The sequence below is a fragment of the Giraffa tippelskirchi genome, chromosome 5, assembly GCF_054371585.1.
Source record: "Giraffa tippelskirchi isolate mGirTip1 chromosome 5, T2T-mGirTip1v1.2.pri, whole genome shotgun sequence".
Taxonomy (NCBI): domain Eukaryota; kingdom Metazoa; phylum Chordata; class Mammalia; order Artiodactyla; family Giraffidae; genus Giraffa; species Giraffa tippelskirchi.
The window spans coordinates 125,366,604-125,379,955 of NC_137279.1; the positions used below are offsets into that span (position 1 = coordinate 125,366,604).

At 37.7% G+C, this 13,352-nt stretch overlaps 1 long non-coding RNA gene across 1 annotated transcript in view; it reads right to left on the reverse strand.

The window, feature by feature from the left end:
• The window catches only part of LOC145504886 (uncharacterized), a 54,807-nt gene extending 45,407 nt beyond the window's left edge, over nucleotides 1-9,400 (reverse strand). The window contains exon 1 of the long non-coding RNA XR_014052566.1: nucleotides 9,346-9,400. This is a non-coding gene — a long non-coding RNA (uncharacterized LOC145504886). The remainder of the gene's footprint in view (nucleotides 1-9,345) is intronic.
• Nucleotides 9,401-13,352: the final 3,952 nt, after the last annotated feature.

Genomic DNA, 13,352 nt, shown 5'->3' on the forward strand with positions numbered 1-13,352 from the left:
TCACTAGTAAGACCTTAGAACTTACATCACATTTATAATATTTTGTTATCTTTGTATATCTCATTGTTGTTGTTGGTAGTGGTTTAATCGCTAAGTTGTGTCCAACTCTTGTGACCCCATGGACTTTAGCCTATCAGACTCATCTGTTCATGGGATTTCCTAGGCAAGAATACTGGAGTGGATTACCATTTCCTATCCCAGGGCATCTTCCTGACCCAGGGATCGAACTCAGGTCTCCTGCTTGGCAGGTAAATTCTTTACCACTGAGCCACCTGGGAAGCCTAATATTCTGAAGATAGAATGGTTCTAGTAAGCATTATCTGATAAATTTATTTATACTGTAGAAGAGTAAGAACAAAATAATTAAATGCCTCAACTATACAGAACCAAATTAGCCCTTTATACATTAAAATGCACATTCTGAGCTATGCCCATCATCATCAACCATCATCTTGCAGCCTTAACTCAATGCTTCTTCATTTGTGGCCTCCAGGCCCCTACACCTGGGTGTCATTTGATGGCTGTGGGGCAGTGGACCATCGCAAAACAATGCAGGTTCTAGAACCAAGGCAAACTGTGTGTCTTGTTTTTCTAGCAGCTTGAACTTGACAAGTCATATCTCTGAACTGCAGTGTCCTCTGTTGGAAGATGAGAATACCACAATAAATACAGGCAATTCTTAGATTTAAAACTGATGGTTTCTACTATGATCAAGTTTCTCTTAGGGCTTGGACTTGTACTAACTTGGGAGGATCTTAACTGGTGAGTGTGCTTGCTGACCCGTAAGTACACATATACCTCTATCCCATCCAAACTCAGGCTTTTTCTATCATAATTTTCCCTCCTTACAAAACTGCACTTTTGGGGAGACTGAAATCTCAGGAGGCAATGTCTCAAAATAAAAACCTAAGAATCATTTATCTCCCATAGTATATCAACTAAATGACATATCCCCCCCCCCTTAATTTTATCTCCCTTTACTCCATTTCCATTGTCTTCAATAAGAGCTATCACCTTCATAGCACTGGCATGTGCCAGCCCACTTTCACCTATGTTAATTCATTTAACATTCTTAACCTTAGGAGGCATGTGTCGCTGTTTATTATTATTAACTTAATTTTTAAGTGAGAGAAGTGAGATGCAGAGATGTTAGGCAACTTGCCTAAGACCACATAGTTAGAGAATAGCAAAACTGGGAATCAGACTTGAGCAGTCTGCCTCCAGAATCTATGCTCTTCATCATTCCACTCTAACAGAATTTTGCTGGTGCATGCTAAGACCATTTCTTAACTTATATTACAGCAATAGTCATTTAATTGTCCTCTCTGTGTCCACATTTGCCTCCCTACAATCCATTCTCCATTCTGTAACCAAAATTATTTTTTAAGTTAATCTTCAATCTCATTCACAACCTTATTAACATTTTTACATTGCATGCAATTTTTTCTCCCTTTTCAAGGAGTGTATATGAAGGCATAGACACCACAGCTCTGTGGACTTGAGTCTAACACAGTTTTGCAGAGAGTCAGTGATGATATCAGAGTGTGTAGAAAGCAGATACAAGTGGGAGGCATACAAGGAAAATCTATGCTGCCAACAAATTCAGGGATTAAGAACAAATGTCCAAAGCCAGAGGATGAGGCACAAAGGGATGAGCATCAAATGGTGGCTGAGAAGATATGGAGAGCATTTCTGGCTAATATCCTTGGACAACATCTGTTATTTCCTGCTGGCTTTTCTCATCCCTAAGAGGGTGAGTAGCAGAGTGAGAGGAGGTAGTGGGGCTGGGTTTGAATTCTGATTCCAGCACATAGAGCAACATAGCCTAGAACACTGGTTCATCTTTCCCTTTGATAAATTCATTGGGTAGCTTCAGGAATAAGTACTCTGCCTGGCATAAGATAGATTCAAACTGTGGCTAATAATGACTAGTTGGAGAGCATGAGAGAGACAACTATGGGTAAAGGGCCATGAGTGATGTGGACAAAATATATTCATTTATTTCAACAAGAAGTTCCAACTCTTCAATACACAGGGCCTTTACAGTCAGATTTACAACACGTGGCAGATTTATATATGATCTCTAGATTCAGGAGTTAAGCAATAAACTTATTGGCATCTTTTGTTTCATTCTCCTTTTAAGAGTTAGGGATTTGCAGTTGCCTGGAAGTCAGGTATAAGGTTCTATGTGGGAACATGCTTCTGGCTATTTTTATTTGGCTGTTTCAATTCTTAATTTAATATCCATGAGTGTAGGTTATTTTCTTGAGCAGAAATTCAAAGTTCTGACATCTCCTAGTGCCCAGACTGTGCCAATGGAGGCCTAACCTTCCATGACTTACATAATTGAAATGTAGAGGGTGGTGGCCAGTCTGTGTCCCAAGAATCCCAGATAAGTGGAGGATGTCTCATCACATTTTTATGAGTCCCTGAAAATCTTGGTTTGGTGGAACACATATTTGGGCTTTGCTGTTGACTGACTTTTGTCCTAATCTTACAGTCATTTCTTATGAGGTATAAGACTCTAGGCAGTTACATTACCTCCTCTTCAATTTTTTGCTTCATCCATTAAGTGGGACAATGACACTTACCTCAAAATAGTGCTGCAAAAGTTAATAAAATTTCATGTATTTGGTTGGTGCAAAAATAACTGCAGTTTTTGCATTGTTGAAAGTTCATATTTGATATTAGAATACATTCTTAAATAAATGTGGTTATGTTATACATCATTTTAACATGCATTTCTCACCTTATATTTTTTGCTAACGACTTATTACATGCTGTTTATTTTGTATTTATTGTAGACTATGGAAATGATGTTAAACAAAAAATAAACTCCAGTTATTTTCTTATTTAAGTTCAGAATGGGTCATAAAGCAACAAGGACAAGTCACAACATCAACAACACATTTGGCCCAGGAACTGCTAACAAACATATGGTGCAAAGATGGTTCAAGAAATTTTGCAAAGGAGATGAGAATCTTGAAGATAAGTGTAGTGGCTGGCCATTAGAAGTTGACAACAACCAACTGAGAGCAATTATCAAAGCTGATCCTCTTACAACTATGTGAGAAGTTGTTGAAGAACTCACTGTCAACCATTCTACAGTTCTTTGGCATTTGAAGCAAATTGAAAAGGTGAAAAAGTTCGATAAGAGGGTGCCTCATGAGCTGATCAAAAATCAGAAAACTCTGTGTTTTGAAGTGTTATCTTTCTTATTCTATGAAAAATGAACTGTTGTTCATAGATTGTGATGTGTGATGAAAGGTGGATTATATACAACAACTGGCAATGGTCAGCTCAATTGTTGGACTGAGAAGAAGCTCCAAAGCACTTCCCAAAGCTAAACTTGCACTAAAAAAAGGTCGTGGTCACTCTTTGGTGGTCTGCTGCCTGTCTGATCCATTTTTGAATCCCAACGAAGCCATTATATCTGATAATTATGCTCAGCAAATCAATGAGATGCACCAAAAACTGCAGGGCCTGCAGCCAGCATTGGTCAACAGAAAGGGCCCAATTCTTCTCCACGACAATGCCTGACTGCACATTGCACCACCAGTGCTTCAAAAGTTGAATGAATGGTACTATGAAGTTTTGCAACATCTGCCATATTCACCTGACTTCTCGCCAACAGACTATCACTTCTTCAAGCATCTCAATAACTTTCAGCAGGATGCAGAAAATGCTTTCCAAGAGTTCATCAAATCCCAAAGCACAGATTTTTATGCTACAGGAATAAACAAACTTATTTCTCATTGACAAAAATGTGTTGATTGTAATGGCTCCGATTTTGATTAAGAAAGATGTGTTTGAGCCTGTTATAATGATTTAAAATTCACAGTCCAAAACTGCAATTACATTTGCACCAATCTAACAAAGTTGTGTTTAAGTCATCCTACAGGAGCATGGATCCAAGGGGTTCTAGGTACATCCATAATAAGCCTCTTTTCCATAGACATCTTTTCAGCAGAAATTTTCACCAAATAACTAATTTACAGTAAGTCAATTTTGCTATAAAAGATAAAATAATAATAAATATAAGAGGGACATTGAAAAGGACATAAGGAAACATGAGAAATGAGTAGCAAAATTAAACATATAAAAATGGGGTAATGTGTCAATGGAGAAATGAATCCAAACTGTTAACCAGTTGTTTTATCTTTAATAAAAAAATTGCCTTACAGCCAATCAGTTATGTAGCAAAAATGTTTGTGACAAAGATGTCTGTGGCAAAGATGCTTACAGTGAAAATACTGGACATGGATTCAGGGTGCCCCAGGACACTAACCTGTAAGGGATAAATGGATAGTACACCATCTATACTTATTTGCACACACTTATTCTCTCAGAGCCTCTGTTGCTCTGTAGTGTGGTCTTCCTGTGTTTTTCTGCATGACCTAGACCATACCAGTAACATACCTTTGAAGTAAACCTTGTCTTACTTTTCATTTTTACCCCCATTGCTTAGAAAAACGGGAAACATAGTAAGGATTTTAAATGTTTGTCTAGTTAATATATCTGTTGGGTACCAAAAATGGATTGGATTCCAAAAGTGGAGTGGATTCCCCACTCTACTATCCTTCAAACTCATGTATTTCTCCTGGTTTAATCCCTTCAGTGTCTCCTGAGTACTTTCTAAATGAAGACAAACCTCCTAGAATAACTTACAGAAAAGCTCTCATTATGACTATGAACACAGACTGTGAGGGGTACATCTTTTTTTCCCCAGGACTAATGAAATTATCTACATCAATACTAAATAAGCCCATCTATAATAGGGATAGAAAAGAGTTCTATTTAAGCCAATCAGAGGACTATAGCCCAGGAGATACAGATTCAAGAACCACTTGAATTGTGTTGAGGGAGAATTATAAAGGAACAATTGGCAAAGTTACATAAATTGTTTTTCAAGAATTAGGATTGGACCTTGCTGGAAGTAAGAGTCTGAAATTGTTGCAGAATTACAAGGAGAAACCTTGAGATCATAAGGCTGCAATGGACAGCCATTAGCAGATACTGTTTTGGAAAAGGCTGGTAGTATCCTTTAGCCTGTAAGAGTTTAGAAAATTCAAGTTCTCAGTAGTGCAGGAATGTGTCTGAACCCACATCCCAAATGGCTGCTGCTGCTGCTAAGTTGCTTCAGTCGTGTCCGACTCTGTGCGACCCCATAGATGGCAGCCCACCAGGCTCCTCTGTCCCTGGGATTCTCTAGGCAAGAACACTGGAGTGGGTTGCTATTTCCTTCTCCAATGCATGAAAGTGAAAAGTGAAAGTGAAGTCACTCAGTCATGTCTGACTCTTCGCGACCCCATGGACTGCAGCCTACCAGGCTCCTCCATCCATGGGATTTTCCAGTCAAGAGTACTGGAGTGGGGTGCCATTGTCTTCTCCGTCCAAAATGGCTACCCAACTCCATTTTGGATGCCTGAACCACAGTTACTCCATTCTGCTTTTTAAATGTGTTTTTTCTTTAATGGTTAAAGCAGATATTTAATAGGCCACAAACAAGCTGTTTTATTTAGCCTAAAGCTGAAGTTAAATCATATATAAGCCAGAATAACTTCCTTCTACCTCATTATGTGAAAAATCCTCCTATCAAGGTATAATTGACAAAGTTGCACAATATTTAAAGTGTACATGATGATGATTTGATATACATATATACATTGTCAAAGGATTCTAGGGGCTGTATCTTGTCATCTCTGTACTCTCACTGTCAGATTGTTAATCACTCAGTAAAAATTTATAGAAATGTTCTGCACAAACTGGAGAACTTCCTCATGTGATAATAAGCCTATGAGTACATGTGGTCAGATAGTTGTGTTCATGAGGCTGTTGGCTTGGACTTGACTCCCAGGAAGGCTTTTTAGCCTGTCATATTGATAACCAGGTGGCACAGTGGTAAAGAATCTGCCTGCCAAGGCAGGAGAAGCAAGAGATGCAGGTTTGATCCCTGGGTCACGAAGATCCCCTGGAGTAGGAAATGGTAACTCATTCTAGTGTTCTTGCCTGGAAAATTCCATGGACAGAGGAACCTGGCTGGCTACCGTTTACGGGGTTTGCAGAGACATGACTGAGCATGCAGGTATGCACAATTCATAAACAGAGATGGTGCTCCAACCGCTGTGCCACTACCTAAAAAGTGGAAAACTAGGAAAAACTGTCCATGGGGACTAAAGCAAGAATAAATCTTTGTGGAAGGAGATGACATTCTACATTGAAATATTTCAATTTCCACTCAAACTCAACAACAGCGACAAATGATATCTAAAAACCTGTCAGAGAATGAAATTCCAAGTCCAGGAGGAAAAAAAAAAAAAAAAACTTGTGACAAAATATATTTTTGTCTCTAAGCATCTGTGAACCAAGCAGCAAACAAATGTCTGGGACAGGAATGGACTGAAACACAGAGGGGCTTAAAACAGAATTTTCACGAAGAACCTGATTCCATCGGGTTTTCATTTTGGCTTCCAAATGGTGATTTACTTAAACAAAATTGTCTTTTGACTGGCTGAAGGCATGATAGAATTTCTCAGAGTTGCCTGCTCAGATCACAACTCCCATAAAGCATGGGCAAACTGGGTAAACTTCCTCACCCAGCACTTGGTGTCTCTCACATTCAAATGAAATTAGCATCTTTTGATGACAATAGAAGAAGTTTTTGAAGAAAAGCCCATTGATGGTCTATAGATGGATCAGATTTCATTTTGCTTAACATTTAAAAGCTGCCTCCCGCCAGAAAATCCATAGAGAAGGGGAAAGAAAACAAAACGAAACAAAACCACCAAGGCCACAAATAATTGTCAGAATGGATAATAAGGAAGATATTAGATTTTATACATTTAAACTTCTTCCCTGGACAAAGCTTTTAAGTTAATTACAGTTCCAAACAGACCTCTTTTTGTACAAAAGTGTAAAAGAGATGGTTAGTTTTCATGTGATTTGCTTTTCTTTTAGTGTCTATTTCTGTTTTTCCACTTTTTTAAGATAAATTTTAAATCCAAGTATCTGTATTAGGTCCTTGTTTGTTTGGGTTTTGTTCTTGGCCAACTGGTTAATTAAAACTTAAAGTATTAACAGATGCTTTAAATTTTACTAAAATTTTTGATAGTAGAGATAGATAGATAGGTAAATAGATGGATAGACACAAACATACACAAATTATATGTTTATATACATGCACAGGCTGGCAAGAAAGAAAGACTGTCACATAATCTTTCTCTTCCAGGACTTCACCCCTACAAACAAATCTAGTAGATGAATTTCTAAGAATATGAAGCTTAATATAGCAGTTCAGAAAGGAATCAACGGCCTGTTTACCACACTTATCGACAATTTGTGAAAGAAAAGACCAGAAATCAGTCTAATTACCAGAATGCCAGTTGTGCTTGTTAACACCAGCTTTGTGACCAAATGTTATTCCACAGTTGTCACATCACACGAGGGTTTCATTGCTAACATAATAGTGAACAAGATCACATGAAAAGCTATTGATTGATCCGCCACACAAAGGAAGGACACACTTGTCTCTATTATAACATGTTACATCTTAGACTCTAAGCAGCAGATGTAACCGCGCCATTCCTTTTCCTAGGGAAGCGTCATTTAGATACTGTCCTGCTTCTTTCAGCGTTTGCCAATTAGGCTCCCCTTTCTATTTGCGTATGTCATCAATGGGATGAAGAGACAAGAAATTACCCTGTTCTAGTTCTTCCTGGTCTTTAAGCCAGACTCAATCAATTCTCTTGAATTGAATCCAGGAGATGCTTGGGGTGTGCACAGTGTCTACTTTATCAATTGCCATTTCTGGCAATAAAAACAAATGGCTGCTTTGTGTTAGGTTGCTTTCACGTGTTCTGCAGAAGACTCGGCTATAATTAGACAATCCAGAAAAGGAAGGGGAGAGGAAGCCAGCCCCATCTTGCAGTCTTTCTTTCCTGAATGGTCAGAGTTAGATGGCAGAAGGATGCCTGCAACCCCAAGTCAACTGAAGTCACCATCACCATAGTTTTTCAGGTCCTGCATTTTTCATTGTCTGTCTCACAGAAACTCAACAAACTTTTGCACTGTCCACATATTTTGAAGGAGCAGCCACTTTTATTTTTAAACGAGCTCAATGAATATTCGTATTTGTTTACCATGGAGCAAGCACCTAAACAAGTCCACTGCATCATCTTACCTGAGGATGAGTAATTTATCAGGCAGAACGTGAGTTTACTCCTCACTGGTTCCATTTTCTTGTTGATGCTTGTTGAACAGATACAATTTAATGAAAAATATAAAGTACTTAAAATCCGTCTACCATTAATAGTTTAATTAAACTGACACATACTTCAAAAACAGAGCAACAGAAAACATTAATTTTGGTTATAAAGGGCATGGCATTATTAAAGTGCAATTAAAAACAACATTCATTTACAGCTAACAGCTAAAACAATTTAATTATTTAACACCAGATTGTCACTTGTGACTAACTTCCCCTCTTTGATGTGGAGATGTTCTGTGTCCCTGTTGATTGTTATGGTTCCTTCTCTAGAATTCCAAATGGGGTAGCATTCTCAGAGCAGCTTTCTTCATTCCGTCCAGCCTGGTTAGCACACACTGTGAAGGATGAAAATTTAACCTAATGTTTTGTAGTAGTAACAGCTACTCTACAATAAATGGTGATTACACAGCATATGTGAACAGTTTCACCTAGTCTGAAAGCATTAGCCAAGGTTATGCTTTCTCTTCAGGCACCTTAAACAGTAAGTGTTCAATGTAGTATAACCATTAAAAACATGGATTTATTCTGGCCTGTGCTGCCTGTTTTCTGATTGAAGATCCCTAACTTCTCCCTAGGTAACTCAGGTGATGCTTTCAAGTCTTACAGACCAGCCTCTGTGTCCTGGTCTGAGGATTGGAGATAATAAAAGTACTTGTGTTAACAGGATTAAATGAATAAATAGATTTAAAAGCATAGATTTCTGCTTGATACATAATAAGTGCTCAAAAATGTTAACTTGGATCACTATTATTATCATTAAGTAATGAGAACAAAAATGAAGGCCTGTTAAACATAACCTCAAACGGTCAAGGATTAAGCCAGCAAAAACAAAGGTTCTATAATGAGGAGTAATCTAGCCATCAGGAGACCACAGACAGTATGAGAAAAATTCCCTACTCAGCATCAAAACTGCAAAGACATAACAAATGCCTGTGTATGTATTCCATTCACACTTTGATTTGTTCTTATGAATCTGTATATTCATACACAATTGACAACACTTAAAATTTTGGATTCCCTGCAGAAAAGAAAGCATATAGTCCAATACATGGAACCTTAGTCAATAGAGATTGACTCGCCTCTGTTTCAGGTGAGAGTACTGAAGGCCACAGGAGTTAAAGAAGCAACACATTCAAGACCAAAGCTGAAGACAGAGGCAGAATTAAACTGAGGTCTCTTCTCTTAGCAACCACACTAACATTCTTTCTGTTATTTACCTCTACCACTAATCTCTATGGATGAGAAATGGAGGTAAAAATGAGTTCTAGGACTTGTCTTTACATCAGAGTCAGACATCTTAGAATCGAGCATTGACTGAAAGTTTTCCAGTGCAGGCAACATGCGTGGGATATTTGAAGTATCTCTGTACATATATCAGGAAGAACAACCATGAATATTTGAAAGGGAGGCACATGGGGGTCAGTAAGAACCATAGCTCACAAAAGTAATTAAAAGGTTATCATGACCTTAAGGGCTTCCTAGATGGCACTAGGGGTAAAGAATTTTCCTGCCAGGCTGAGGATATGGGGTAGGGGGCAAGGACCATAGAATCTTGCTCCATTTCAGTGTGACCTGAACACCAGACTTGTTCACACAGAGAACACTAGACTCAGAAAAAGAGACTCAATGTGTCTAGGGTGTGTGTGGGGGGGCAATAATAGTATGGCTTACCATACAATTGGCTGAAAGCTTTCAGGAGGAGTAATTAGATTCCAGGCCTCCTCACCAGCTCACATAACTAGGCAAAAAGTTCCCAACCTGAGAGAAAACCAGATGTTTATTTTGTGGAGAAATGAAAGTGGAAAAGCTCTAAAATCACAAGATTTAGGAAAGGGTGAGCATGTGATGCCATTCAAAAAACAGAAAAATTCACTGAAATTCTACATTCTGAATGGTGAGAACTCTCTTTTCTGAGTCACAGAATACTGGAAACAGGCTTTTCTCCAGAGAAATTAGCTAACCTAAAGAAAAAAAAATAAAAATAAAAAATAACTGCAGACACTGGCAGTTGTAATCTTCCAATGAATTGGTGAAGTTCCCTTTAGGCATCCTACCAGAAAACCAACTAAATGACAAGCATCTGTCTCCAACACACACACACACAATGATGCTTTCATCTGTATTTCCTAAATCTTAAATATGGACAGTCAAGAAAATTAGACATCCACATGTATGAAAAAAAGCCTCCTACGTAGAAAGTAGAAAGGAAGAGATCAAAAAGGAAAAAAAAAGAAAGAAAGAAGAAAGGAACCAGAATTAATAGATAAAGCATAAGAGCATAAAATACTCAAAACAAGATTCATAATTTATATTCTTGGGAAGTTAAGAGATGTTGCATCCTTGAAATAAGAACAGAAGGTTATAAGGATGAAACAGTAAGAGAACATAAGAAAAAAAAATCTGAGAAATAAACAGAATAAAAGTATTGAATGGTAAAGCTGGAGAACTCTCCCAAGTATGAAAATATACACACAATCAAAAAAAGATGAAAAGAGAAAAATAAAAGATGATAAATCCAGAGGATCGTATATTTGAATTACTTGAGTACCACAGAAAACAAAGCAATTTAAATGGAGGTATAACATTTCCCAGAACTAAAGAACATGCATTTCTAGACTGAAAGCACTATAGGAATGCTCAGAAAAATAGCTGTAAAAGGTCCACATCAAATTGCATTATTTTAAAATTTCAAAACTCCAAGAATATTAAAAAAAATCCTTACATAATAAGATTAATGCTTAAACAAGGTGAAAAGACAACCCTTAGAATGGGAGAAAATAATAGCAAATCAAACAACTGACAAAAGATTAATTTCCAAAATATACAAGCAGCTCATACAACTCAATACCAGAAAAACAAACAACCCAATCAAAACGTGGAAAAAAGACCTAAACAGACATTTCTCCAAAGACATACAGATGGCTAACAAACATATGAAAAGATGCTCAACATCACTTATTATAAGAGAAATGAAAATTAAACTACAATGAGATATCACCTCACACTGGTCAGAATGGCCATCATTAAAAAGTCTACAAACAATAAACACTGGAGAGGGTGTGGAGAAAAGTGAACCCTCTTGCGCTGTTGGTGGGAATGTAAATTGATACAGCCACTATGGAAGATGGTATGCAGATTCCTTAAAAAACTAGGAATAAAACTACCACATGATCCAGCAATACCACTCTTAGGCATATTCTCTGAAGAAACCAAAATTGAAAAAGACTTTTGTACCCCTATGTTCTCTGCAACACTATTTACTATAGCTAGAACATGGAAGCAACCTAGATGTCCATCAACAGATGAAAAGATAAAGAAGTTGTGGTACGTATACACAATAGAATATTACTCAGTCACGAAAAGGAACACATCTGAGTCAGTTCTAATGAGGTAGATGAACCTAGAGCCTATTATACAGAATGAAGTAAGTCAGAAAGAGAAAGATAAATATCAAATACTAACACACGTATATGGAATCTAGAAAGATGGTACTGATGAATTTATTTGCAAGGCAGCAGTGGAGAAACAGACATAGAGACAGACTTATGGACACAGGGAGAGGGGAGGAGAGGATGAGATGTATGGAGAGAGTAACACGGAAACTTACATTACTATATGTAAAACAGATAGCCAATGGGAATTTGCTGTATGTCTCAGGGAACTCAAACAGGGGCTCTGTATGAACCTAGAGGGGTGGATGGGGAAGGAGATGGGAGGGAGGTTCACGAGGGAAGGGACTTATGTACACCTGATTCATGTTGATGTTTGACAGAAAACAACAAAGTTCTGTAAATCAATTATCCTTCAATTAAAAAATAAATAAATTAAAAAAAAACTAAAAAAAAAAAAAGAATTTTCCTGCCAATGCAGGAAACACAAGAGACAGGTTCGATCCCTGGGTCAGGAAGATCCCCTGGAGTAGGAAATGGCAACCTATTCCAGTATTCTTGCCTGGAAAATTCCATGGACAGAAGAGCCTGGTAGGCTACAGTTCATGGTGTTGTAGAGTGTTGGACACAACTGAGCAACCAAGCACATGCACACACACACACACACACAGCCTTAAACATATTATGATTACAAGAATACACTTACAGTTCTCAAAAAAGATAGTAAAGAGATGAGAAAAGAAATTTAGCAATTAAAAAATTTGGGATAATCTACTAAAAGAATATGCATATAAAAATTTTATTCCTGTGAGTTGAAGATAGTAGGTCAGTGGTCCTTAGTATACAATGTTTGAACACTTAGCAAGTAGGAAAAAAAACCTTTAGATTGGTAGATTTCAGGGAATTATATGCTACTAGATTTTAACTTGAATGTTATCTACTTGTCATAGCCTGAGCTAGCATCCAGGGGCAGAAGAACTTCATTAGTGTCCTTTTAAATGGACTTAAATTAAAGGCTTGTTGGGTGGCTCAATGGTAAAGAATCTGCCTATTAATGCAGGAGATGCATGTTCAATCTCTGTATCAGGAAGATCCCCTGGAAAAGCAAATGGCAACCTGCTCTAGTATTCTTGCTTGGGAAATCCCATGGACAGAGGAGCCTGGTGGTCTACAGTCCACGGGGTCACAAAAGCATCAGACACAACTGAGCGTGAGCATGTATATATCACGTATATTTACTAAGCACTCTTTGGGGATCTGTCAGAAACTGGTAGGCTCCCGTTTCCTCATTTCCCTCTGCCCTGCAGATGTTCCTACCTGGTTCCAAACAGCTGTAAAGATCTGCTCATACCCTGAGATCAATCTAGATGCTGACCCTTGTATATTTGTAAGTACTAAAAGGGTCTAGACACCTCTCAGTACTTACTTATTTTTTTAAAATTTATTTTATTGAAGTATAGCTGGTTTACAATGTTGTGTTCATTTCTGCTGTACAGCAAAACGATTCAATTACATATATATATATACACACACACACACATTCTTTTTCATATTCTTTTAAATATAGTTTGTCACAGGATATGGAATAGTTTCCTATGCTATACAGTAAGACTTTGTTGTTTATCCATTCTATTGACTATATGTAATTGTTTACATATGCTGATTTCAAACTTTCAATCCATCTCTCCCACAACCGT